Below are 26,993 nucleotides of genomic sequence, written 5' to 3' on the forward strand. Positions count from 1 at the left end.
TTTGGTGAGGATTCGTCTAGGGGGACGAAGTTATAAGCCACCCTAAAAGTGCTCTTCCTGTGAGTTGAGCAACTTAACCATAACTACATGGTCGGTACAGCAGGCTGTGTAAATATATTTATAGGAGGCATTGTGGTGGGTCTTCCTATTAATCTAAAATGCAAGTTAAAGAAGAACCTCATAAGTTCTTTCTTTTTTATCTGCTTATTCCTTTTCCCAAAGGTTTAATCACGTGAAAATGAAAGGAAGAATGCAGAGTATCAAGTCCTTTCATGTAGTTGCTGCTGGTTGCTACCACTCCCGTCTTCCATTATATGAATGATCCAATGGGACATCTTTACTACTCATGGGAAATATGGTCTTTAATATATCTCCAAATGTTCCCGATTAAATCAATCAGCTGATGGTTCAGTGGGAAATCTATTGACCCTTATTTAAATTTTACTACCATCCAAGAACTACTCAACTCATGGGTGATATAGGGCTTCATCAAGGATTAGGCGGAGCAGCAAAAATGCAGTGGTAATATTATTACCACTGCATTACCGCTCTGCCCAATCCTGTGTTTGGGCGGAACGCTGGAGATTTGCCTACAGCTTTGAGTTGGAGGTAAATCTCCAGCTTTCTGCCCATTTTCGGCGCTATTACCGCCAGCGATATTACCGCCGGCAGCAATAGCACCGAAAAGCCCCATAGAGTTCTGTGGACTCTAAATAAATGGGGAATTACATCAACCACCACAACTCGGGAGCCAGCACAAATTGTCCCAGACCGAGTTGCTGTAACACTAATAGCATTGGCAGTAACCTGGCGCAATTACCGCAGGGATACCGCCAAGGCCCTGATGTGGCCATCTAGACTTTTGCTTATTCACAATTACATTGAACTGGTGGAAAAGGCTGTATACATAGGCTAATGTGAGTAAAGGAAGACATTTTCAGAGTGTAAATATATGATGTGGTGTATTTTAACATAATTTATGTTAATCGAAATAAAATGTTGTAAAGGATATTGATCATTTTACGTGGAGGTGAAGTAACCTCAAACAGAATTTTATAGAATCCGTTGAAAGTTCAACATAGTACATACGGTCAATTGTTGTATCTGCTCCTCATTGTCTTGGATTCCACTTAAGGATTTCGGACTCAAAGTTATGATGCTCAGGGATGTCAGAGTAATACAATTTACGTGCAGCATGGTTCAAAGTAGACATGAGATCATAGAATAAAGTAAATTGAAGTCAAATAAAGTTTAAAACGCACATGAGGAATAGTATTGATATAATAATACATACCAAGAAATATTACAATGAATAATTACATAATACATAAGCACATTGAAAAAAAAGTACTTTTTACTTTGTTAGAGAAATAGTGCTTCATCAAATGAATTTCTGTTTATTGTTATTATATATTTTTTTAAATGTATATATTTTCTTAGTGTCTGCAACTTGAAGTATGCTGTAACAGTGATATCGCGGTCTTGGGCCTTTTCTGCAGCTATTGTATTTTATCATTGTTAGAATACAAATTATTTTCACCTGGAAGATGAACTTGAAGTCTTATTTTTGAATATGTAAGGCAACAGCTCCCTATAGCATTGATATTGTTGAAATACACATTTTGTTCGCCTGGAAGATGAACTTGAAGTATTACTTATTGTTGTATGCGTAAAGCAACAGCTCCCTCGAAGCGGGCAGGATGGCTTCAGACAAACATACATTTGACCTTTTATTATATAGTAAAGCATGATATTGTGGTTTGATTTTTTTTAAACCATTTGTGAAGGAGGACACGCTGTAAACCTATATTGATATCCTGGATATTTTCTTACTGTATATTCTAATTAGATCAGTATTGCTAAAAATAAAACAAGTTAATAGTCTTGATGTGATACATCATCGTGGGAATTTACCAAACCTTCATGACGACACTACTGGAAGAAAAAACTTAAATGAACAGTAATATAATTCTCTCTTTCAAATGCAAATGATGTTGTGCTTCTATAATTTCTGTTCTCGAGGCTAATCAACACTCAGACCCATGTTTATGTGTTCTCTTCTGTGCTCTATCCAATATTTCTGTGCAATATTGTAGAACTGCATGCAGCTTTGAATTTGAGTTGTAACTAGCACACCACTATACATCTTTATCCATATGAGGATGTGTGACTTTAATGGAATGATGTTAATGTTGCTGCAAGATCACTTGTTGGCATTCAACACATCATTCACCGTCTTTCTAACTGCTCACCTTTTATATCATTCTTTGTTCTGTCTTGAACAATCTTCTTTCACTAATGGCCTAAATTGGTCCTTGAATTTATTGTAGTACTGTCCACATAAAGGCCTCAGGGCTGTGACCTTTTTCACCAACATTCGGAACTAAGAGCACTGCCATAAGACATTTCTCTATGCAGATCTTGTGTTCACTGATTCTGGTGTGTAATGATATCTATCGTCTATGTATAATGCAATCCTCATGGGCATACACTCTAATGAATTGCAATTTCCAAATAACAGTTTGTAAAGTTTTTCATAATCCAGTTGACAGACCAACGCTCACTGTGCCTTTTTTCATAGTTTGCACACACATAGAACATTTTCTGCATGGAAAATTGCCTTTAAATTCGGGAATACCCCAATGTTCCTTACAGATTTGTGGTACTGTGTCTCTATCTTCCTATAGATTTCTATGACCTGACCTCTAGTGTCTGCAACTCTTTTGCATGCAAACAAATGATATTCAAAGTGTCCCTCTCCACTGTTCAGTACTTTCCAATTCAGGGTGATTCAATTTGTTACTTTGAATTAAAGATTAGTATATGCCCTGAAGTCTCTCAAGTCCTCTCTTGACCCTCACTCCAACCTCCCTCGCCGGCTACAGGGCACCCTAAACTCACTCCTCCTAAACCTAAGACTATCAACTCCACTCTCAGAGCTAATGACCTATTTGAATACTTTGCTGCAAACATCTTCACACTCCTTCCTTCTCCATTCTACACTCTGCTTACTCTATCATCATCCTCTGACTCCCTCTCCCACTTTAGTCACACGTATACAGACATTCTATCTTTACTGATAAAGGCTAACCCCTCTTGTGCCTCATCAATCCTTCTTGCTCCTCAGCTGGTCAAGCCTATTTCCCCTTTAGTGGCCTCTCACCCCACTGAACTCTTCAACCTGTCCTTTGACTCTGCTTGCTTTCCCTCTAGTTTCAAAATGGCCACAGTCATCCATCTGCTAAACAAGCAAGGGGCTGACCCGTAGCTACCAGCTAACTTTAGCCCTGCGTCTCTCCTTGCTCAATACTCTAAAGTACTTGAAAGGATTATGTTCAACAATCTTACAAATGTCTTGGACATCCACAACCTTCAAGACCCCCCTATAAGCAGGTTTCCGCTACTGTCTCTTCACAGAAACTGCTCTCATGAATTTCTCCAACTACATCACCTCTGCTAAGCACTCCAACTTATCCTCTATCCTAATTCTCCTTGACCTATGTGCTGCCTTTCACACTGTTGATCACTCATATCTCCTTAATACTTTCTCTTTTCTTGGGATTCACAATCAAGCCCTTACCTGGATTTAATTCTATCTTGCACCTTGCTAGTTCTCTGTTTCCTGGAACAACAACACCTCTCAACTCACTCCACTAACTGTTGGTGTTTCACAAGGTTCTGTCTTGGGTCCCCTCCTCTTTACACTCTATAGCTCTGCTCTTGGGGCACTCATTTGTTTGTTTGTTTGTTTGTTTATTTATTTGTATTGCGCGCCAGACCCAAGGGTATCCGGGCGCAGTGAACAGAATATACGAAGCTTACAATGTTGCATGGAAATTACAGTATTACAGCCAAATTACAGTGCTGCATAGTTAAAATTTACAATAGTGATAAATCTTGATGGTACATATATACATACAGATAAGTAACATATCACAGATTAGAGTCTTTCAAACCTTACATATAGTTGTCATTGAGGTGTTTGATAAGATTTGTTCTAAAGTGGAGGAAAGGTTGGTCTGATCTCAGGTTGTGTGGTAGGGCATTCCACCATTTAGCAGCTAGCACAGGGAAGCTTGTGCTGCCAATTTTGGCAAGATTAAATCTAGGAATTTCCAGACAGTTGGAGTTGGGAGTTCGTGTAGGTCTGCTGGAGATTTTTCTTTTTATTTTGTCCATCAGGTAAATGGGGGCAGCGTTATTGAGGGCTTTGTGCGTCAGGGAGAGCATTTTTAGGTGAATTTTATTGTCAGTGGAGAGCCATTTGGATTGTTGTCTAATGGATGAGATATGGTCCCTTTTGTTTATGCCTAAGGCGGCTCTGAGGGCGTTGTTTTGTAGGATTTGTAGCCTTTTGGTGATGGTTTTGTTAGCGCCACTGTAAAGGGCATTGCAATAATCGAGTCGTGATAGTATTAAGGCTCTCACTAGGATCATGCAACTGTTATTAGATAAGAAGGGTTTACCTGCTCTTATTAACTTGAAGGTATAGGCTGTTGTGGAGGCTAACGAGTTAACTTATTTGGCAAAAGACATGGTGGAGTCAAGATAGAAGCCTAGTGTTTTTACTTCACTCAAAACCTTGATGCTATTGCCATCTATGTTAAATGTGGAGTAGTCCTTGCCTAGTTTGTTGATATTGCCCTGCATGCCCAGAATGATCAACTCAGTCTTATCATCATTCAGGCAGAGGCCATGTGATGCCATCCATGCCTGAATAATGAGGTACACCCTATTCACCAACTCCCTGTCCCTGCTGTGATCCCCAGAAAGCGGGAGGAGAATCTGTGTATCATCTGCATAGTTAGTGTAGGTGATACCTAGAAGGTCCAGATCATCGAAGAGGGGTTTAGTGAATATGTTGTACAAGGTTGGTGAAACACAGGAGCCTTGAGGGACGCCGCATGTGATAGGAAGAGGGTCGGCTGCTGCTGAAGGGGAGAAGACTCTCATTGTTCTCTCACTCAGAAAGGATTCAATCCATTTGGTGGCATGCGTGGAGAAGTGTGCAGCAGTGTCCAAGTGTTTGCAGAGGACCCTGTGATCCACCAGATCGAAGGCAGCTGAGAGATCAAGTAAGAGGAGGAGTGCCGTCTTGCCTTGGTCTCTCAGGTCGTCTATCTGGGTCTTTAGGTCAATGAGTGCAGTTTCAGTACCGTGGAGTGGACGGAAACCAGATTGTCTAGCTCCAAGTAGGTTGTTAGAATCAAGGTGTCTTTGAATTTGTGTATAGGCAACCTTGTCTAGTATCTTCAAAAGGAAAGGTACGGTGGTGATGGGCCGATAATTAATGGGGATGAGGGGGTCAAGAGTCTGCTTCTTGAGAAGAGGGAGCACCCATGATTGTTTTAGGTGTTGCTCCTTTGGGTTCTCGTACAATCCCTTCGTGAACAACACCAAATCTTCTTCTCTTCTCCTGACCTCTACTCTGATCCCTCTATCAGAATTTCCAACTGTGTCTCTACCATTAACTGTTTGATGGCGTGCACTCTCTGATGTTAAACTCTACCAAATCAGAGGCACTCTCCTTCCCAGCCAAATACTCTCTCATCTCTTCCCCTGCCTATCCATTTCCCACCTGACACTCTCCCCTACCCTTCTTCATCTAGAAAATACTGCATCATCTATGACCCTTCTCTAATTTTATCTCAAAAACTGCAACTGTGGCTGAACTCAACCTCCTACATATTAGGGACCATCCTTTCAACAATACCAAGCATCTCTTAATCACTCTTGTCTTCTCTAAACTGTACTACTATGCCAGCATACTCTTAGGTCTCCCAACTATGAGTTCTGCCCTCTCGACAAGATCATTAACGTTGCTACCAGGACTCTCTTTGAAGTTGCTCACTTCACACCTACTTCCTTGTACTATCACCAGGCTGGATGGCTCATGGTACAAAACAGGCCAGATTTAAATTTCTTCTCCTGGTTCATAAATCTATCCAAGGTAAGGCACCACTGTATCTATCCAACTAAACAAACCTCATAATCTCTGCTCTACCTCCTAGATTACCCTTGTGATACTCTTCTTGCTCCCCTTGCATGGAATTATCTTCCATAAGACATCCTGGAAACAGTCCATACCAATTTGTTCAAAACCAAACAAAAAGCCTTTCTCCTTGCCTCTGAGTTACCATCTTAATCTACTTTGTATTTGCCTTCTAGCTAACATTTTTCATTTGCCTCTAACCTGCCTCTGTGTCTCACTTTCTCTACCTCCACTCTAGCACTTCACCCATCATGGGCACATCTCTAACACAGCTGTTTGTACTGCCTACCGGCACTTAAAAATGTCTAATGTTGATTGTCCTTATTCTATGTAAGTCCACCTATGCACCTATGCATTGTCACCAGTGACCATTTACTTCCCTCCACAGCCTGGTCAGAATGTCACTCAAGCTCACCCCATTGTGAGATAATCACTGTTTCGATCAAATCTGATTTATTATCTAGCATACGTTCTTTGTGATCAAAAGAGCATTGTCCATTCATGTATCTATGAATACATATACATACAAAAATCTAGGGCAGGATTGGTACTTTATGCAGGTAAAGGTCTCTGTGGGCCAACGTAGAGGCTCTGCCCATCTACACAGTCCAGCCCTTCGCATGTACTCGCGCACTGCATACACCCATTAAAAATAATGAGACTCCATGGGAATGGGAACTTACTGTTCCTCTGTCGCCCGTAATATCCAGGTATTACTGTGATATCAGACGGAGGAAACGGTGCTATCGGCAGGTTACTGGCAGACTAATAAAGAGGGCCTCAGTCTCACTTTTCCCAGAATAAAACAGTTGTGCAATGCCAAACTCACACATACATGCAAAAATCTAGGGCAGAATTGATACTTTATCTGGAAAAAGCACTCTGTGGGCCAACGTAGAGTCTCCACCCATCTCCACAGTCCAGCCAATCGCATATACTCATGCACTGTATACACCCATTACAAATAAACAGTAAATAGAAATGTCTTACCAGAATATTGAGCTGCAGTGAACAGCCAAAATCTAAACTGCACTAGGAATGGTAAAGATGTCTCCTGCCAGAAGTGTGGAGGTGGGGAATGGGTGACGATCATATAAGAGCCTTGTCCCATCTCCTGTTACTGGTGTGAGCATTAAGAGCTCAGGAATGCAGCCGTCATAAAACATGGCGGGGGAGAAAGAGACAAATGGGAAAGGATGTTTTCTGCAAAAGTACAACCAGTTTCACTTCATTGGGAAAGGGAGAGAGAAAATGCTAGGCCACATGTTAAAATAAGGAGAGTCACCTAAGGCTGTGAGGAGAAAAGGGGTGAACATTGAGCAGTGGAAAGGACTGCAGTGGGAAGGTGCAACCTTCACGTTGACTTCCACCTTCAATACTTGTTTCTCATTCTTAATCCCTTTCTCTGCCTCATCTACTCCTCCTGTCACTAACTCCTCTTAAGATCCTATTGCCTCCTCTTGCTCCTCTGCACCTACTTTCACCAGATTGTTGGAGGAACCAGGCTCACCCAATATAATTGGCATTAAGTAACTTGGACAGATATAGCTTTATTGCATTGTAAATCATTAGAATCAGGTAATATATTCCCATATACCTTCAGGTAGAAACCTAAAATCTGCGCTCCAAAACTCCCACTTGTATAGCTCCACCTTGCCATTATAAATTAAAATTGAAATCTACACAGAAAATGCAATAAGGGCCTTGTTGGCCCAGACCAGTCTATCTTCAATAACCATGGTGATTCCATGTCACTGTAGGTACACTTGTCACACCCATCACCTGATCTGGAACCTACCAGAAGGTCCATCTTAATAGCGGGCGCCAGTGGTCAGCCGCCCACCTTTGACATATGCTAATGCTTTGCATTAGCTCATGCATTCTTCCCGATCATGTGACAATTCCAAGTGCCTAGGTTTTGAAATACAATGTCAGCAGTTCTAATACCAATCAGCTAATGCCATGGTGACCCACTGAACAAAACACTGCCAGTTCTAAAACCAATGCCTTGTATGCCATACTATTATTTTCAATCACAGCTGTTTTCTAAACATATTGATAAAGTGCCTATAGCCTCTATCACTTATACATTTAAGTTATGAGCGAAAACAGACACTCTGACAACATAAAACATTACACAGTGTGAGAAACATGAGGGTATTCTCCCAAGCAGACCTCGAGAATCCCTTATTCAGGTGGCCAGGGAATGACTGATGCTCTCAGATCCCAACCATGGAGGCGGACGAGCGAGGGAGGATAACCTGGGTAGGGGAGCCCGAGGTTGTGCTCGAGCAAATACCCCAGGTGAGATGTGGTATTATACAAGGGAAGAAGCAGAGGAGGACGAGATCCATGAGACCTTTGTAGGCTGTACCACATCTGCCTCCCTTCCTCCCAATGAATCTCTCTTGCCCAGATCCAACGGCCCACGCGTATATGACAAATCCCCTAGGAGCCCAAACCCTGTCGCACTCAGAGATTATCTCTCCCAGAATGCCTGTTTTCCTGTATCCTACCCGAATACTCCCAGTCATTCTCCCCCACGTCGCTCTGATTATTATTTCCTCAACTCCCAATCTGTTGTAACAAAACACTACCCTTCCCACGATCTCCACTATTCAATTCACAAACCCTACAAAGCTCCCATTTCTGAGTTAACCAACCACCCCCTTCCTTAAGACACCTTTTCTCCATCCTACCCCGTAGGATACCTGAAAAGTCTACCTCCCCTTTATCCGGCACAAACACCTTCTCACACTGTGACAGACAGTGGACTAACAACAAAGCCGTTTACCTTACATGTCCCAACACAAGGGTCAGCCAGAGTCAGGCAATTGACAGTAACTACACACACCTGACTGCCCTTTGCCTTCCCCACAGGGATAAAAGGTGGAGCACGAGAGCACACTCTGAGCAAGGCAGACTGCACGACGAGGTAACTATTCCGGGATGGCAGTTCAAGAGGAGGAGAAAGACAGCAATAACTGAAAGGACGATAAGGAGGGAAGTGCCCCTGCCCTTTTCGACACAGACCCGCAAAGCCTCCGTGAAAGGAATCATAAGGCCGTGAACAGCAGCCAGCGTCTGGTGTAACAGATGTCGACGGTGCTCGGAGTCCTCCTAGACTGATAACCAAGTGAGGGAGAGGTGCTTGCCATCGTGGTACTGCCCTTGACTCCAGAGACATGAAATATCAAGTGGTTCATCACAGCCGGTGAGTCAGAGGGAGAACCGATAGCGAACGGAACTGTGTTATGCGAAGGTTGCAAATGGCAACATAGTGTGAAACAAAGACTTTGTTACAGAACTGTTCAAACAATCCAGGGAGAGACCAGCTGCAGAGGGGTCCGGCGCCATGTGGACGCTCATTCGAAAGACTCTGGCCGGTCCCCGTTTGTTAAAACTACAGATCCCAGGAAGCCCTAGGAGAGCCGACGCAAGAGGTTAAAGTGGTCATGCAAGGGTCGAGTAAAACCCCTTGTACAATCGAAAGTCTTTGACACGTTACCAAGAGGAAAGCAAAGGGAAGTAAATCCTGCATTGTGTAAAACCAAGTGAACTGTGTAACTGGCAAGTGTGAACCCAGCTGAGGATTGCCTGCAAAACAGGGTGAAGTACGATTACCCTGTGAACATTGTGTTGACAAAAGTGGACCCGGCTGAGGGATGTCCACAGTGAAAGATTATTTAAAAAGACATTGAGACTTGTGAATACAACAAGTGGCATATTCTGAGTGAAAGGCGGTAGTGAACCCGACTGAGGGAGGCTAACACTCAGAGAACAAGGATCGAAGCACGAATGAGGGGTGCCAAGAAGAAAGCTAAAGGAGGTGAATCACGTATTGTGATAAAGCCAAGGGAAGGCTAAGGGAAGTGAACCCCACCTTGTGATACACCCAAGTGAACTGTATTGTATGGCAAATGTGTACCCGATGGAAGGATTCCTTTGAATTAGGGTGAACAATAACACACCCGTGAACATTGTGGTAACAAATGTGAACCTGACCGAGGGATGTCCACAGTGAGTGGTCGGCTATAGTGAACCCGACTGAGGGAGACCCACGTTTCAAGAAGGATCAGAGCCCGGTTGAGGGGGATTCAAGGGTGAAGAGAAATCACCAAACTGCAAGAAGGATCGGAGCCCCGTTGAGGGGGATACAAGGGTGAAGAGAAATCGCACTTTGTGAAGATTTATTGAAGATACGTTTGTTGGTTGTTTATGGACCATCAGGCCTTTTTGTAGAAAAACGACTTAGCCCTAGAATATCCTGGTATCTTTGCAAGAAACTATAACCTCGTGCTGGCGAGGCCCATGAGTGTTCTTTGCTCAAGAGTCCCACCTTGTCCTTTGCTAAAAACGTGAGAAAGGGACACCCCAGTCATACTATTCTGGTGAACACTTCTTTTCTGGTGAACATTATCCCAAACTATTTAGGGGCCGATTCATGGAACAAACGTGCGCCGAAAATCCATGCGCAAGCAGGCGCAAGGGAGCGCAAGCGTGAGAAACGCAGCGCACGCGCACGCGTGCAATACAAGGAAGACACTGCGCATGTTTCCCGCTGTCCGTGCGCCCAATCCAGCCATGGCGCACGCAGGCAAAAGCGCACATAGCGCAGCGCACACAACCAAAGTGGGCGGAACAGTGGGCGTAACACGTGGAATGGGGAACAATGCGTGAAAAAGAAGGCGTAACTGGGGAAGTACTGCAGGGAACTACACGGAACGCCCACACGCACGCGAACAACCCGTATTCATGGATCCGAATGCGGGAAACCCGCGCACGGCAAAAGACGCACACAGGCGTCAACGCGTCCGCCACACGAAGGCAGGCGGAAGCGTCCCCGCGCACAGTACAATAGTGCACGCAAACAACAAACACGTATATACAGCTACGATGAATGCCCCATTTGTCGCAGCACTGATCGTGGGACACCGCAGGAGGAGGAGAATAGCCAGGGCACGCATTTTCGCACCACGGACAAGCCTTTTTGGGATGCCTGACGACCAGGTCTATGGCAGGTATAGGTTTCCACCCCACATCATCCTAGACCTGGTCAGGGAGTGGGAAGATGACCTTACATCCCCCACCCTTTGCTCCCAAGCATTGAGCCCCTTGGAGAAGGTGCTCAATGTCCTGCATTTTTTGGCCACTGGGTCATTTCAGCGGACTACTGCCATAGTGGGGGGGGGTCTCACAGGCCACGCAGTCACGCTGCCTACACCAGGTACTGGCAATCATGACAGCGCGCCCCTCAGTCCGCAGGCACATATACATGCCCAGAACACCCGCAGAAAGGCAGGCCGTTGTCCTGGATTTTTTCAGGGTGGCACACTTCCCCAAAGTGCTCGGTGCCATAGATTGCACCCATGTGGCCCTACGTCCACCTAGGGCCACTGAGCACATCTATCGAAACCGCAAGCACTGGCATTCCATCAATGTACAGGTGGTATGCGATGCAAAGGGAATCATCACCTCTGTCTATGCAAACTACCCTGGCTCCACCCATGACAGTTTCATATACAGAATGTCCGCCCTGAGCCGGGCCCTGGAAGCTGGGCAGCATGGCGACACATGGCTCCTAGGTGAGTACAAATGCCCTTGCACATGCATGCAAGTCACACACAGACAAATACCCAAACCCTAACAATCTCAACTATTATCACCTCCCCAGGGGACAGTGCCTACCCTCTGAGCAACCACATGATGACGCCAATCCGGAACCCCACCACACCACCCCAGGTAAGATACAACGCCGCCCATATTGCAACCAGGGCCATAGTGGAGCGCACATTCGGAGTGCTCAAGTCACGTTTCCGCTCCCTTGACCGCTCTGGCAGGCAACTACTCTATGCACCACCAGTAGTGTGCAGGATCATTGTGGCAGCATGTGACCTGCACAATGTTGCAACACGGCAGGGCATACCGGTGGACATGGTGGTGCCCCCACATCCCCAACCACAGGCACAGGTGCTGCCCATGGGAGGGGACAGGGCACGTGGCGAGGAAGCCCGGACCCAGCTTGTGGCCACATTTTTCACCTAAACTCCCACCCCTGCGGAGTGCACACAGGCCTGGCACATACCAGGTGACAATCGATGATGACAAAGAGACAGTCAACTGTCACAACCCTACCAGCCTGAGAATGTTGCCATGGAAGTGCCACATCGTCTGCATCCCTAGCTACTTAAACACAAGCTATCCTGTGTGACCAAAAGGCACACATATGACATATGACATGATATGGCCTATACACAAGTATTTCAAGGTGCGATGAGGCAGGGAGGGGGGAACAAGGGAAGACAGACAACGGTACAACTAGGCCAGGTGTCATTCAGATTGTGCAAGTGCAGGGGTAGGGGGAAGGGAAAAGTGCAAGGGGAAGGGGAGGGGGGGGGGAGTGCAGTACAGGGGAAGTAGACCAAAAAACAAATACACAGGTCAGCTGGTGGCAACTGCAAAGGTAAGTGCAGACAAGTGCTGGGAAGGGGGGCTGTAGGGATAGAGAGACAGTACCGCAGTGCAGGGGTTGCCAGGGAGCCAGTGCAAGTGGAGAGTGGCTGGGCCAGGGACCGAGGTCGGTGAGAGTGGCCCAGTTGCAGATCCAGTGCAGTTCCAGTGAAGAATTCCGCAAGGGAGAGGCAGAGAGAAAGCAGAAGCAAAGAGGAAGGTCTTGAGGTGCTTCCCGAACCGGAGATGGTTCCCCTCAAGTTCAAGTGAGGCAGGAAGGCTGTTCCAGAGGGAGGGCCCTGCCGCGGAGAGAGATCTACCCCCAGCTAGTTGCTCTGAGAAGCGGATGACCCTGACATGAAAGGTGTGCATCACGCACACCTGCACAACAGGCCATGGCCATCACTGTTATGTCACTCAAACCCTCCCAAACCACAACATGACATGGCAAGCAATACCCATACACCAACACAGCAACAATAAGGTACACATTGCCATTTCCAAAATGTACAGTGGCATCAGACAATTATGCCTGACCAGGAATCAGATGAAATGACAGACCAACAACCTCCCACCCAAAATAAGTCATTTCCAAATGCATTACAAGAGTTGTAGACGTAACATAACAATGAATGCCTGTCTACATGCACATTGTGCATTGCAAAATCAACACTGCAGCTTCTGTGTGCTGTGTCCTACTCCTGCAACACACTGCTCAGCGCACAGCACAGTGAACAGCCATTGTATGTGATGCACACCCTGAGCATCACATCTAAGCGACAGACCACATCAAAAAGCAAATTAGGCATGTACAGGATCCATATTTGGTCACAGAACATGTGCTGCAGGGACACAGTGGCCACCAGAAGGCAAACAGTGTACACGTGGATATGCAAGGGTGGGAGTACATGTAGTGCATCAGAGTGCAAGTGTGTGGGTATGCAAGGACATGCACTCAACATATGCATGTGCACTCAAGTGACCATCAGTGTTCTCTACACATCACATGTGAACATTCACCATGTGTACACCCCAGCATGTCAAACCACAACTATCCCCTCGCACCTGAAAGCTAAACACAACACATGAACAGGCATTGATTAGCAGAACACAACATGTACTTGGGTAACCACCATTACAATGTCAGAGTTCCCATCACACTGCAGGGCAAGGCAACTATCAACAACAACCCCCCCCCCTTCACAAATGACCATGACCCACTGAACAACTGCACCTGGGTCATGGAGCCTTCAACCCTCAATTCCACCTGGCCACAGGATCACCTTTACCCTTCGTCACCATCTCCCACCTTGTGTGTAAAAAGATGCCTGCACCCTCAGAATCCACACTCATTTCCAAAATCACAAAATCCAAGGCATAAAAACGAACCCGAACACCCTCCAGTAGATGACTTGACGTAGCAGTACCTCACAAAGGCCAAGTACTACCACAATGATGCAACAACCAAGTTAGCACAGTAAAACAATATCACAACAGGATGTGAACCATGTGTGGTACATAACATAGGATGATGCACCATGAACGGATGTGTATTGTCACAGGTCTCGTGTACAGGCGCGGGAGTGTCACGAAACAACCACCCCCACCGTGTCCCGGGTGCCTGCAAGGTCAAACTCACACAGGCCCCTGAGACCCTGGTGGGGAAGGAGGTTCAGGGATATGCAGTCGGGACAGGTGTTGGCACACTGGATAACTGGAATGAGTGGCAGGAGAGGGGAGGAGGAATGACACATGAAAGTAGGGAATGCACGAAAATGTACTACCTGCATGAACACATACACAATCCAAACAAACCTGAACATCATTGTCATGGCCTTCTGTAGTCCAGGCTTAGGAGTGGTACGAACCAACCACCCCCTCTAGGGTTTTGGCACCTGCAAGTTCGGGGCTTACACAGGCATCCGCAACCCCAGCGGGGAAAGAGGGTTAGGGAACGTTGCTTGGATAGGTACGGGAAGCAGGAACACCGGGTAGAGGGTACAGGGTTCAAAATTGCATAGGATTCCGGGTGATTAGGGGGAAAAAACATATCAAATTGAATCACACATACATCCATGCATTAGTGCACCCCCCAGCAAGCCTATGCAGAGCAGTTTGAAAGAAAAACAACAAGACACTTAGCTCTGGTTTTGAGTGCTGGCCTCCTGCCTGCACACTCTCAGGTCTGGTTACAGGAGCACTGCAATGCTGCAAAGAGAGCCACAGTCAACAACCTGTATGTGCCAATTACACAAAAACACACCACCAAACATGCCCCATAGCAACAAACTACTCTACAAACAGACAATCTGGTGTAGATGCTTCGTACCCATATATAACATTACCCCTGTGACGGGTCATACACAGTCAATGCAGTAAGTCAGCCGCCGGTGGGTGCGTGGCAAATGGAACACCAATGTGTCACAATTCACACAACATGCAATGTTCCCTGGGTAAGCAGACAGACCCGTATAGCAAGCCATGACTTCAGAGCAAGTTGCGTACCACCATGACCGAAACAAAGTTGGCAGTGCATTTATCATAAAGTACATGGAAATGAAATGCACCCGAGTATGTCCCTTGCTGTATGTCCCTGTGAGCTGCCCCTTTCCATGTCTCGGAAGGCTACATGGTTGATACAAGTGCCTCAATGGACCTTGGTGTACCGGAGGGCATGTGCCACTGCCCCTGCAGGTGTCCCAGACAACCCTACTATCAACAGCCATCAGTCCACCAACACATCTGAGCTGCATTGTGTGCTTCAACACCAATATTCGTCCAAGCTCACCCTCAGTGCTGTAACTAAGCCTGCATGTGCAACTCGCCTGGTGCAAGCTTTGCTGTGTAGTGGCCCCCCTGTGCTGCTCACCTTGCCTGAAGTTCCTTGGAACACGTCAGCAGTGCTAGGATGTAGGTCTGCAATCCCTGTGCCTCTGCTTGTGCACACATGTGCATGTGGGCACCAACAAACGTGTCCAGAATTCCGTCGTCCAATGGGCCATGTCTGCTGGCTAAGGTGCTCTGGAGGCTCATCCCCCTGCAGAAAGGGCATGAAACACATGATTAATGCTTCAAAGCCATCTGTGTGTGTCTCTTCAGACATCTCATTACTTGACCATGTCAGAGAGTCACAGCATAAATCACACCATCAGTCCGTCTTTCACATCCAAAGTGTGTAACACTATCTACAGCATGAAATGCAACAAGCACGTGTACAGTAAAGATAAGAAACATACTACACAATGCATAGCAATGAATGTACACATTAATCATGAAACACCCCATCTAGCAAAAGCTGAACAGTGGACAAAAACACCAAAATCATCCCCACTAGGGGTGTAAACACAAGTCACACAGCACCAGACATGCCACAGATATGACAGTCCAAGGCCCTTGTGTAAAATTTTGTAACACCGAACCATCCTTGCGAGCCCATGGATAAGGGAGGCAGGAGTGGCATATGTGAGTCAAGGACCCCAAGCAGCAAACACATACACAAGACAAGCCTGAAGGGCCCAGCTGGAACAGACAGTGGATGCCTTCAAAAGCCACAAAGCACCGCACCGTCACATGAAAGCACAATAGACGGGCGATTTTAAACTATAGTAACTATTAACTAATTACACTAACTATGGAAAACCTACATTACCTAATTAAACTAACTATCAAACAGAAACTTAACTAACTAAACTAAAAGAAAAATCAAAAATGGCCACATACGACCCGGGGGGGAGGGGAGGAACCCAGGAGGGGGGAGGTACAGGGTGCTGCTCAACATCCACATGCGATGATGCTGAGCCAAAAGAAAAACCTCCATGGGCTCAACGCCTGCACAGCCCGACCTATGTGGGAGATAGATGGTCGTCCGAGTCTGGCTCTTCCTGGAAAGGAGGACGATGCACAGTAGCCTGACCACGCCTAGCCGCAGCTTGCCCCTCGTCGGCAGCAAGTCTGCCGGACGGTTGAGCCTGGTTCTGTGTGGCGATGTGACGTAGGTCTGCATGCAGAACCTCACGTGATACACGTGCTTCCTCTTGCAAGGTAGCACGTGTAACACAGAGTTCCTCCTGAAAGGCCTGGCTGGACAACCGCTGCACCTCCCGGCAAGCCTGTAGCTCAGCCGAGATGGTACGCTCAAGCTGTGCAAACCTCTCCTCTGCCTGCTGCCTCTGGGACATCATAAGGACACCCAGAGTGGATCTGAGGGAAGCATACTCCTCCCTCAGGGCATCCATGTGCGCCTCTGCGTGAGCAGCAATTGCTTGACGCAGAGACAACATTTCAGCCTGGCGTGCCCTGTCTGAGGCCGCCATGCCCAGCCTGAGCGAGCGGGCCGTGGACCGTGCCGCCTGCTGCTGGAGAAGCACCTGCCTAGCAGGGGGAGCACAGATCGGGCCACACGCTCCATGCTCTCAGCGATGTTCTCCATTGCTGCCCCCTGCCGTTCTGAATTGGCAGCCATGTCTTGCTCCCACTCAGTATACTGCGGTTGCGCGCGGCGACCGCGTTGCCGGGCTTGACCCCTGCGGGACCCAAGGACCGGGGGTCCTCGCTGTGTTGGCACCGCCCGCGGCTGCACGACTACATGCCCCCGTCGACTTGATGTCCCAGGCACATCAGTGACTGGTGTGGAGGGTGACCCTGCGTCCCGATCCGCCACTGGCGGAGGAACCAAGACTGTCTGATCCCTCAGTGCAGGTGTCGCAGACAGAGGAGTGTCCACATCAGAATCACTCACCCCTGACACATGGACTTGATGCTCATCCAACTCAACATGGACGTCAGAGTCGTCATCAAGGCTGGACTCATAGGCAGCCAGAGACAAGATGGACTGTAGCACTTGGGGGTTTTCGTGGCCTACCACCCCACGACTCCCACTAGTGCCGGGTTGATGTAGCGGTACCAACCCTGTGTCTGGCATGACAACACCATCCTCTGCCTCCATTGCGTCATCACCTGAAAAATAGAGAGAAAAAAGGTCACTACACATGTCAGAAGCACACAACACACATACGCACCGACAGCAAATGCATCAGGCAGACATGTGACACACAACATATAACCTGCCATGCATGCTGGGTCAACTTTGAATTGCTTCTGTGATCAAACCTGTTGAAAGGTGGCGGTTTCCATGGAAGTGGGTCTATGCAGTGCAGAAAATGTGTACGCCACTCACTACCTACTTTACAAGGACTCCATGGTGTGTGCCAGGAAATGTGAAGGCAGTGCAATGTCAAATTCAGACATCACGTGCATTGTGCATTCAATGTGTACCATATCTAGAAGCCAAGCACCCCTCCACCCCAGTACCAAAGCAGGGATGCCTAGCATGGTATCAAAAGGCTGACCATACACCTGTGTATTGACAGGCAGTGTTGACTGGCATCAACAGCTGAATGTGATTCAAGTGACAACACTGCAAATGATGCAGGGACAGTAAGCAGGACACATGATGAAAACTCTGGATTCCGCCCATGTGTGAAGAAGACACAACAACAGTTGGACAGAGTCATTGGCCATTGAACAGGCTGAGGCCTGTGAGCCACACAGATTGTCAGACCCTAAACATGTGTGCCACGCAGGACTGAGCCACAGTTGACATGGGAAGGCTAATGAGATGGCAGGCAATGTATGTAACCAAGGACTTGTATTACAGTGATCATCCAGTCAAGGACACATATGGGCATGCATGCAATGCACATGGAGCATGAATGGGCACTCATGTCCCTGCGGGAGATCTGACCTATACACAGTACAAGTGAGATACTCTGCATCAAGTACTAAGGCTCTACCACACGGCATATGTTTGGCAGATTCTACGCTGGAAGTTAGCATCTACACAGGACGCATGAACAAGAAAGTACACATTGGCAAGATTGAAGAACACCAGTGCAAAGGTGGAACTGGGGTGCAGAGTGGCGGAGGAGGGGCAAGGGAGCATGCCTACATGGAGTCCCCGCATGCAGGCAGAGGAGATATGCATGACGGAAGCATTGCATTACTTACACATCAGAACCATGTACACGTCACATGTAGCGGCAATCATGCACAACACATCCCACAAGTGAAACACACACGTCCTCAACAAACACGCATCAACACTCACTGGACTGGGCATCAAAGTCCAGCATCTCTCCCACTCCTTCGACCAATTCAGGTAGTATGAACTCCGCAACGAGTGCCTCATGCGGAGTGAGCTCTTCCTCCTCTGGTGCAGGCCCACCGCCAGTCACCAGAGGCACGCTTAGCCTTAGTGCTGCGTTTGATGTCATTCCAACGCTTTTTGCACTCTTGCGCCGTGTGCACCTCATGGCTGAATGAACTGACATGTTCCGCAACATGCTTCCAGTGGGTGTCACGTTGGGCAGCCATAGTCTGACTATTGGCACCCACTAGCATGTCACGGCTGTGGCCCCGCACGTAGTCCACGAGGAAGTCCAGTTCCTGCTTACAGAAAGGCTTCTTCCTCTACGTGCAGGAGGTCGTGGCTGTGTGTGGGGTCCCAGCCTGTGCTGCAGGTGCAACCTTCCTCCTCTTGGACTGTGGCGCAGACCCTGGCTGGCTAATGCCGCCCTGACCAGTATGGCCAGTGGGTTCGGTGGATTGAGCCAAGGGAGTGGCAGGTGGAGGGATGACCAAAGGCCTGACTTGTGTCAGTGGCAGCTGGGTGCCCACTAATGGACCCTGCGCAGCAACACCAGCAACGGTCCTGGTTGGCAGACTCACAACCGGGGTGCTGTTGGGTGCATCTGCCCCTGCACTTGCCAACACCCGGCTGTTCGGGGCAGCAGATGACATGACTGCCCCAGGGACACGTGTCTTGGTCTGAGCAGCCCGGCCTGCCCCTATGGTTTCCCCCCTAGCCTGTTGGAAATCTACCAAGGGCTCTTCAAGTGCCAACGCAGCCTGCGCTGGCAGACCCCGAGCCTTGGTGGCGGTGTCCACAGCTGCACCTGCAGCTACCACTACCCTTGGGCCCGTGGCAGTCGATGGAACGGACTGCCAGGTCACACGGGCGCCAGTGCCAGATGCAGAAGCTGCATCCCCCGGAACCACAGGGGGTGGTGGCATGACTGCACCGACACATGGCACAACATTGTGCTCAAGTGGCGCACCCCTGCCTCTTCCCCCTCTGTGGCCGCCCTGGACACCCTGGAGTCCCCCTACTCCCTGGTCACCACGGCCACGTCCCCGACCACGCCCGCCACGAGGAGGACGCCCAGCTGAGGCGCCCCTCACCTTTGGTGCCCTCCCAACCATGGCACAGATGTAGTAGTGCTGGCACAGATGGAGTGGTGCCAATGGGAGGTGTAGACCACAATTGACATGGGCAATTGGGGTGAAGGGGGTGGGAAGCAAGATGTTAACAGCCCCCCTGCACCTGCAAGGCTGTATGTGACCCCAGTGATGTGGTGACGGGTCACGCAACGCTCAGGCACCCCAAAACTGCAGTAAAACTGTGCACGCAACCCTGCAGCCTACGTGCGTGGATTCAACCTCCCGCAGTACGCGGTGGCACCCAGTAACACGAATAACGCGTACACGTGGGACACGTAGGCTACTATGACATCGAAAATGGGTGCGATACACAGGGGCACCCGCAGTGGGAAAAAGAGCGTGTGCGACTCAACGTATGACTAGCGCGATGCCGAAAAACACGCGTAGCCAATACCCCCGCCAAAAGAAGAGATACGTCCTTGATAGCTGTGAAGTTGTGATGGCGCGCGAAACAACAGGAAGCAGCAACACACGTCGGTCTCCACGAAAGGCACATACAGGGAACTGCTGGGCCCGCTCACCTTTAATCCGTGCTGAGGGAAAAGCACGCGCACGTCACGTCACTTACGCGCATGGGCCCTTTCCTCGTATTACACGCGGACGTGCAGTTTTTCACGCGCGCTGTAATGCCCATGCACGCCTGTGCGCGTCACGTCACAGGGGCGCTTGCGCTTCAGGGTCCTTCTGTCCAATGAAATTGCGTATGCGTGCAGACGCGCTTACGCGCTAAGGGCCTTTTCTCAAATTACACGCTGATGTGCCGAATTTTCACGTGCCAAATCACTCCGTATCAAGCTGGCCACGCATAAGCACACGGAAGACCACGCTCGTGCCCAGAAGGCCAAACTACTGCCCCCCAGAGCCCCGAGCACACTCCCACCTGCCATCTGCTGCTGCCTGACTTCCTGCTGCCCACGTGCCCTGCCATTTGCTGCCTGCACATCAGCCAGGGGTGCTGTTGCTGTGACCACCCCTGCTGGAACCGAAGACTCCCGACTGGGATTCCATCGCTCCACAGCCCAGCCCCAGGACCCAGTTGCCCATCCACTCCTGCCTCTGGGGTTGTCATGTCGGGCACTGCAACATCTGGCACCACTGACAACCCCCGGCCAGAGAGGCAGAGGGGCACCAGCTTCAGTGCCACCGAAGTTGGTGCCCTGGTGGAGCAAGTCCTGGGGCAGTATGATGCCCTCTTCGGAAGTTCCAGCGCCGACAAGGAAGGACAGACTCGGTTCTGGACTGACATCGTGACTGCCATCAACGCGGAGGGGGTGGCAGTCCGCGACTTCCAACATGTCAAGAAGCGCTGGGAGGTCTTCAGGTCCAGGACCCTGAACAAGGCCCGGCGCCTCTTGAAGGCAGCGGATGCCAAGGGGCGCCGGGGCCACTTGTCGGAAGATCAGATGAGGGTCCTGGAACGCATATCCCCAGAGTTCCACGTCCAGGTCCTTGAGAGGCAGACCCGTCTGGAGTCGAGGGGTAAGTGTACATGCATCCTGATTGTGATCTGTGCGTGTGGTGATGTTTCAGTAGTGTGCAGGTTGCACATCTGTTTGTATGGGGTTGAGTATGGTGCTAACACATGCGAGGGCTGGAATGTGTGAGACATGGATGGTGCTTGTGTGTGTAGGCTTGCATGCCAAATGCAGTTGTGTGGGCACACATGTTTGGATGAATGTGTATGTAAGTAGACATGTCCGTGATGCCACGCATATATGTTGTTTTCAGCTGCATGTATCAGCACTGTGTACATGTACATTTGTGTGTATTTGACAAGGGTGCAACAGTGATGCAACATGGATGCCTGTGACAGCCGGATGTGGAAGCCTGATTGGCAGATGTGACATGGATGCCCATCTGAACACTGCGACACTTGGCAGAGGTGTACACATGCATGCAAGTGTGGTGGTGTGTGTACATGTGTGGTGCACTTCCTGTGTTGCATGTGATGTCTGGCTCAGCTTTGCCTGCTCATGCTGTTGTATGGGTATGGATGGTGCTGGCAGTTGCGATATGGCTGTGGTATGGCTCATGTGTGGGAGTTGAAATGACATGTGTGTTGGGGATTGTGATGGCATGTCTGAGGTTTGCCAATGCCACTCATGTACAACTGTCATGTGTGTATGTGTCCATTGTACAGTGCCCTGATGCCTGTGTTTCATTTCTCCCTGTCTGCAGCGTCAACTGATGAAGAGGGCGGAGAAGGTGATGTGGAGCACAGCGGCAGGGATCCCACCGCCAGCCGGAGACGCAAGGCCCGGCTCCCCTCCCATGTTGTCATCTCGTCGGGGAGTGAGGAGTCCGGTGCCGCGTCCCAGGCCGCAGCTGCCGGGGGGAGGTCCAAGAGGCGGAGGTTGGAGTTGGACTCTTCGGCAGCAGAAGGGGCAGCTGGGACCCCACAGGGCCCAACGAGGGAAGATGGCACGGAGTCATCCAGGTTGGTGGGGGGTTTGGTGGAGGAGGAGGCCGTGCAAGCAACAGAGACGGGGTCTGGAGGTGGGGATCCCACTGGTGCTAGTGGTGCAGTGCAGGACCCGGGACAGGAGGCAGCACAGGCCGCCGCGGAGGTGCCTGTGTGCAATCCTGTCCCTGATCCTGTCCCTGCATCATCTTGCACCAGCAGGGATGCCTACGTCCAGACCCGTTTTCAGGCAGGGGATGAGCAAATGACAACTGGCCTTCCTCTGCCTGCGGACGTGGGTCCGGGTTGAGCCTGTCCTGACTGGTGTGGCGTTGCGTCAACGGGCCATGCGAGGTGACCTGCAGTCTTTTCATGAGGAGACTGCACGTCATCTCGAATGGCTCGTTGACCACGTCAGCCTGCTGGGACAGGTCACCCAGGCCGGATTCCTCCGTTTGATGGGGCTTGCTACAACCCCCTCCTCAACTGAACCCCCTACGCTCCAGTCGTCCTCCGTGCCATCATCCCACCCATCAGTCACCTGGGTGCCCTGTGGAGCTGCCTCTGACGGTGTGGCCAGGGTGGTGGAGGAGGCATCCCTGCCACAGTCGGGAGTCGGACGTCCAGCAGGGGTGGCCACATCAACGACTGCACCCCAGCCGGCGGAGGATGTGCAGGCAGCAGGAGGCAGTGCACGGGCAGAGGCACAGCAGCAGCAGCAACGTGGTGGGAGCCATGAAGGCTCAGGGCCTTCAACATCGGAGGGGCAGGCATCGGCCGGAGGGCAGGAGGACCCAGGACAGAGAGTGTCTTCCGTGTGGCAGCGGTTGGGCCACGCCATAGATGCGGAGCGGCAGCGGGCGGAAGAGGCACGGCTCACAATGGTCAGGGCGGAGAACTCCATGCGGAGGGCCCTGAGGCGGGCCGAGTGCCTCGAGGCAATCCGCAGGGGGTTGGAGGTGGACACGTCGACGGCCCTGCGGACCCTCGGGGCCATGGAGGAGGACCGCCTCCGGGACATTGAGCAGGAGTTCGATGATGCCCTGGCCCACGACATCCAAAAGTGAGCCGTCAGACTAGCCCGTTGCCCTTGTGCATAGTTATGTAGGTAGTGTTAGGTTTCCTTTTTTTTAAAATTTATTTTGGACCTTTTGGACATTGGCCACATTTTTGTATATAGTTTATTTTATTAGTTAGTGTAGTTAGATAGGTTTCATTTCTTTTGTTGGGATAATGGACCCTGGCTTGTTCGTCTGTACATAGTTCACTGTTGGATTGTATTTTTCTTTCCCAATTTACCCTTGGAGCAATGGCTTTCAATTATTATTTCCCATTGGATTTTCTTTTGTGGACAGTGACTTTGGACACCATTACTTTGGATTATGATTTTTGGTTTTCACGGACATGCTTCTTTTCATTTTTGTACATTCCCATTTCTGTTTCTTTATTTTTATTCTATTTATGTTCCCTTTAATACATATTTTTTTTATTGAACTTCAATGTGTAGTATCTCATTGGTTTCATGCATATCATGATATGGGTTTTGAGATTCACTGACACCCATTGGGTGTATGTGAGGGAAATGTGTTTGTTTCGAAACTTGCAATTGGTGTTCTGTCATGTAATTGCCAATTATGAGTGGGTGGATGCAATACTCGGGTGGGTGTTTTGCATTTGGAGGCTGACCATAGGGACCAGGGATCTAGATTGTGATGACATGTTGGCTGGGGAACATGAGTTGGGGCCTGCTGGCAGGTGCCCCACAGTGCTGGGGGGTGGGGGTGGTGGGAGACATTGGTGGGGGCCTGGTGGAGGGTACCCCTGCACTGCTGGGGGATGGGGGTGGTGGGAGACATGGGTGGGGGCCTGCTGGCAGGTGCCCCACAGTGCTGGGGGGTGGGGGTGGTGGGGAACATGAGTTGGACATGGGTGGGGGCCTGCTGTCAGGTGCCCCACAGTGCTGGGGGGTGGGGGTGGTGGGGAACATGAGTTGGACATGGCTGGGGGCCTGCTGGCAGGTGCCCCACAGTGCTGGGGGTTGGGGGTGGTGGGGAACATGAGTTGCACATGGGTGGGGGCCTGCTGGCAGGTGTCCCACAGTGCTGGGGGGTGGGGGTGGTGGGGAACATGAGTTGGACATGGGTGGGGGCCTGCTGGCAGGTGTCCCAAAGTCCTGGGTGGTGGGGAACATGAGTTGGACATGGGTGGGGGCCTGCTGGCAGGTGCCCCACAGTGCTGGGGGGTGGGGGTGGTGGGCAACATGAGTTGGACATGGGTGGGGGCCTGCTGGCAGGTGCCCCAAAGTCCTGGGTGGTGGGGAACATGAGTTGGACATGGGTGGGGGCCTGCTGGCAGGTGCCCCACAGTGCTGCGGGGTGGGGCTGGTGGGAGACATGGGTGGGGGCCTGGTGGAGGGTGGCCCTGCACTGCTGGGGGATGGGGGTGGTGGGAGACATGGGTGGGGGCCTGCTGGCAGGTGCCCCACAGTGCTGGGGGTGGGGGTGGTGGGGAACATGAGTTGGACATGGGTGGGGGCCTGCTGGCAGGTGCCCCACAGTGCTGGGGGGTGGGGGTGGTGGGAGACATGGGTGGGGGCCTGGTGGAGGGTGACCCTGCACTGCTGGGGGTGGGGGTGGTGGGAGACATGGGTGGGGGCCTGGTGGAGGGTGCCCCTGCACTGCTGGGGGGTGGGGGTGGTGGAGGGTGACCCTGCACTGCTGGGGGATGGGGATGGTGGGAGACATGGGTGGGGGCCTGGTGGAGGGTGCCCCTGGTGGCTGGGGGTGCAGGGGGACATGCGTTGGTGGGGAGTAGTGCAAGTTGACATGTGGGTTGGCTGGGAACACCTGGGAGGACCCACACGTGCAATTCACGTGTGGTGCTCCCCGCGCCCCCCTGTAATACACGTACCCTGATGGAATCGCGTGTGGAACTTCAAGCGCACCCCTGTGATACACGTACCCTGCTGAAATCGCGTGTGGAACTTCCCGCGCACCCCGAAATACACGTAGCCAGGACATTCGCGTGTGGAACTTCCCGCGCACCCCTGGAATACACATACCCTGCTGACTTCGCGTGTGTGACTTCCCACGCACCCCTGGAATACACGTACCCTGCTGATATCACGTGTGAAACTTCCCGCGCACCCCAAAATACACGTAGACAGGACATTCAAGTGTGGAACTTCCCGCGCACCCCTGATATACACGTACCCTGCTGAATTCACGTGTGAAAATTCCTGCGCACCCCTGATGTACACGTACCCTGATGGAATCGCGTGTCGAACTTCAAGCGCACCCCTGTAATACACGTACCCTGCTGACTTTGCGTGTGTGACTTCCCATGCACCCCTGGAATACACGTACCCTGCTGATATCACGTGTGGAACTTCCCGCGCACCCCGAAATACACGTAGCCACGACATTCACGTGTGGAACTTCCCACGCACCCCGAAATACACGTAGCCAGGACATTTGCGTGTGGAACTTCCCGCGCACCCCTGGAATGCACGTAGCCTGCTGATATCACGTGTGAAACTTCCCGCGCACCCCGAAATACACATAGCCAGGACATTCGCGTGTGGAACTTCCCGCGCACCCCTGGAATACACGTACCCTGCTGATATCGCGTGTGAAACTTCCCGCGCACCCCGAAATACACATAGCCAGGACATTCGTGTGTGGAACTTCCCGCGCACCCCTGAAATGCACGTACCCAGCTGAAATGACGTGAGGTACTTCCCGCGCACCCCAGTGATACACGTAGCCCGCTTGCCATGCTGGTACAGGGTTAGCGCAGCCCTTTGCGCTGGATTGGGGATTTTGATGGCTTTTCCCTGCGCGAAAGGCATTCTTGGGGGCGTAACTGGCGCTGCTGCAGGGTCGCTGCGCCACTGTGCGCCACGGCTGGTTTTGGTGGCTGGTATCCATGAATACGCTGTGCGCGGAAATGGGTTTTGGCGCACGCGGCTGGTGCAGGGATTCGCACGCGCACACTGTGCGCCAGCCGCGTGCGCCACTTGTGCGCTGGATTCTATGAATTACCCTCTTAGTAACTTAGAGGTAAGTATAGCCAATAGTTTTTTTTTTATTTTAGGCCATTTTTATTTGACAAGATGCCACTAGGACTGCCTTATTATTATTTGATGGTCGTAGCTTGCTCCCATCTTAGATTTAGGTTTAGATTAGGCATCTTTATCACCCATTCATACAGTTTAATAAACACCTTTGACCTGTGATCACTTTTGTATGTCTTTACCGTTGCCGCCATGAGTTGCTGACAATAGTATAAAATAACTAAACATATATGAAAAATCATGTTGCACAACCACCTCCTCAGAATGTATTCCCTCCACCTCCTCTTGTGCTCCTATTTTCCCCACAAATTCCTCAGATCTTACCACCACCACTCCTTTTACACCACCTTCCTCTCCTTCCCACTCCACTGTCTCTTCTCCCTTTTGCCTTTAACACCTCCTTACTGCTTCTGTTGGGAAGGAACCAGGGTCCTCCCGAACCCCCAAGCACTTTAAAGTTAGGCAAGACCTCTTTAGGGTGCTATAATGGACTAGGGGGGAGGATGGGAACTGGGAAGACTCTCTCATGCAAACACAATCACATACACAGACACAGGCAAGCATTGAAGAAGGTAGTTATTGTCTAAATATAAAGCACAATTAACTATTAGCTGGATAGATTTGTAATGTCAGATCCTAGGCATTGTAAAATCTTAGTGCTGTATATCAGTCAAAAACTCCCCCTCCTTCCCAGAAGAAATGCGGCCTGTGGGATTTTAATATTGACCACAGGCGCTTACAAGGTGTTTGTTACTATGGCCAGCACTGGCATCACAAATTGACTCACCAGCTGTCTA

This window comes from Ambystoma mexicanum, chromosome 4q, assembly GCF_040938575.1.
Source record: "Ambystoma mexicanum isolate Mex_15411 chromosome 4q, UKY_AmexF1_1, whole genome shotgun sequence".
NCBI classification, from domain to species: Eukaryota; Metazoa; Chordata; class Amphibia; order Caudata; family Ambystomatidae; genus Ambystoma; species Ambystoma mexicanum.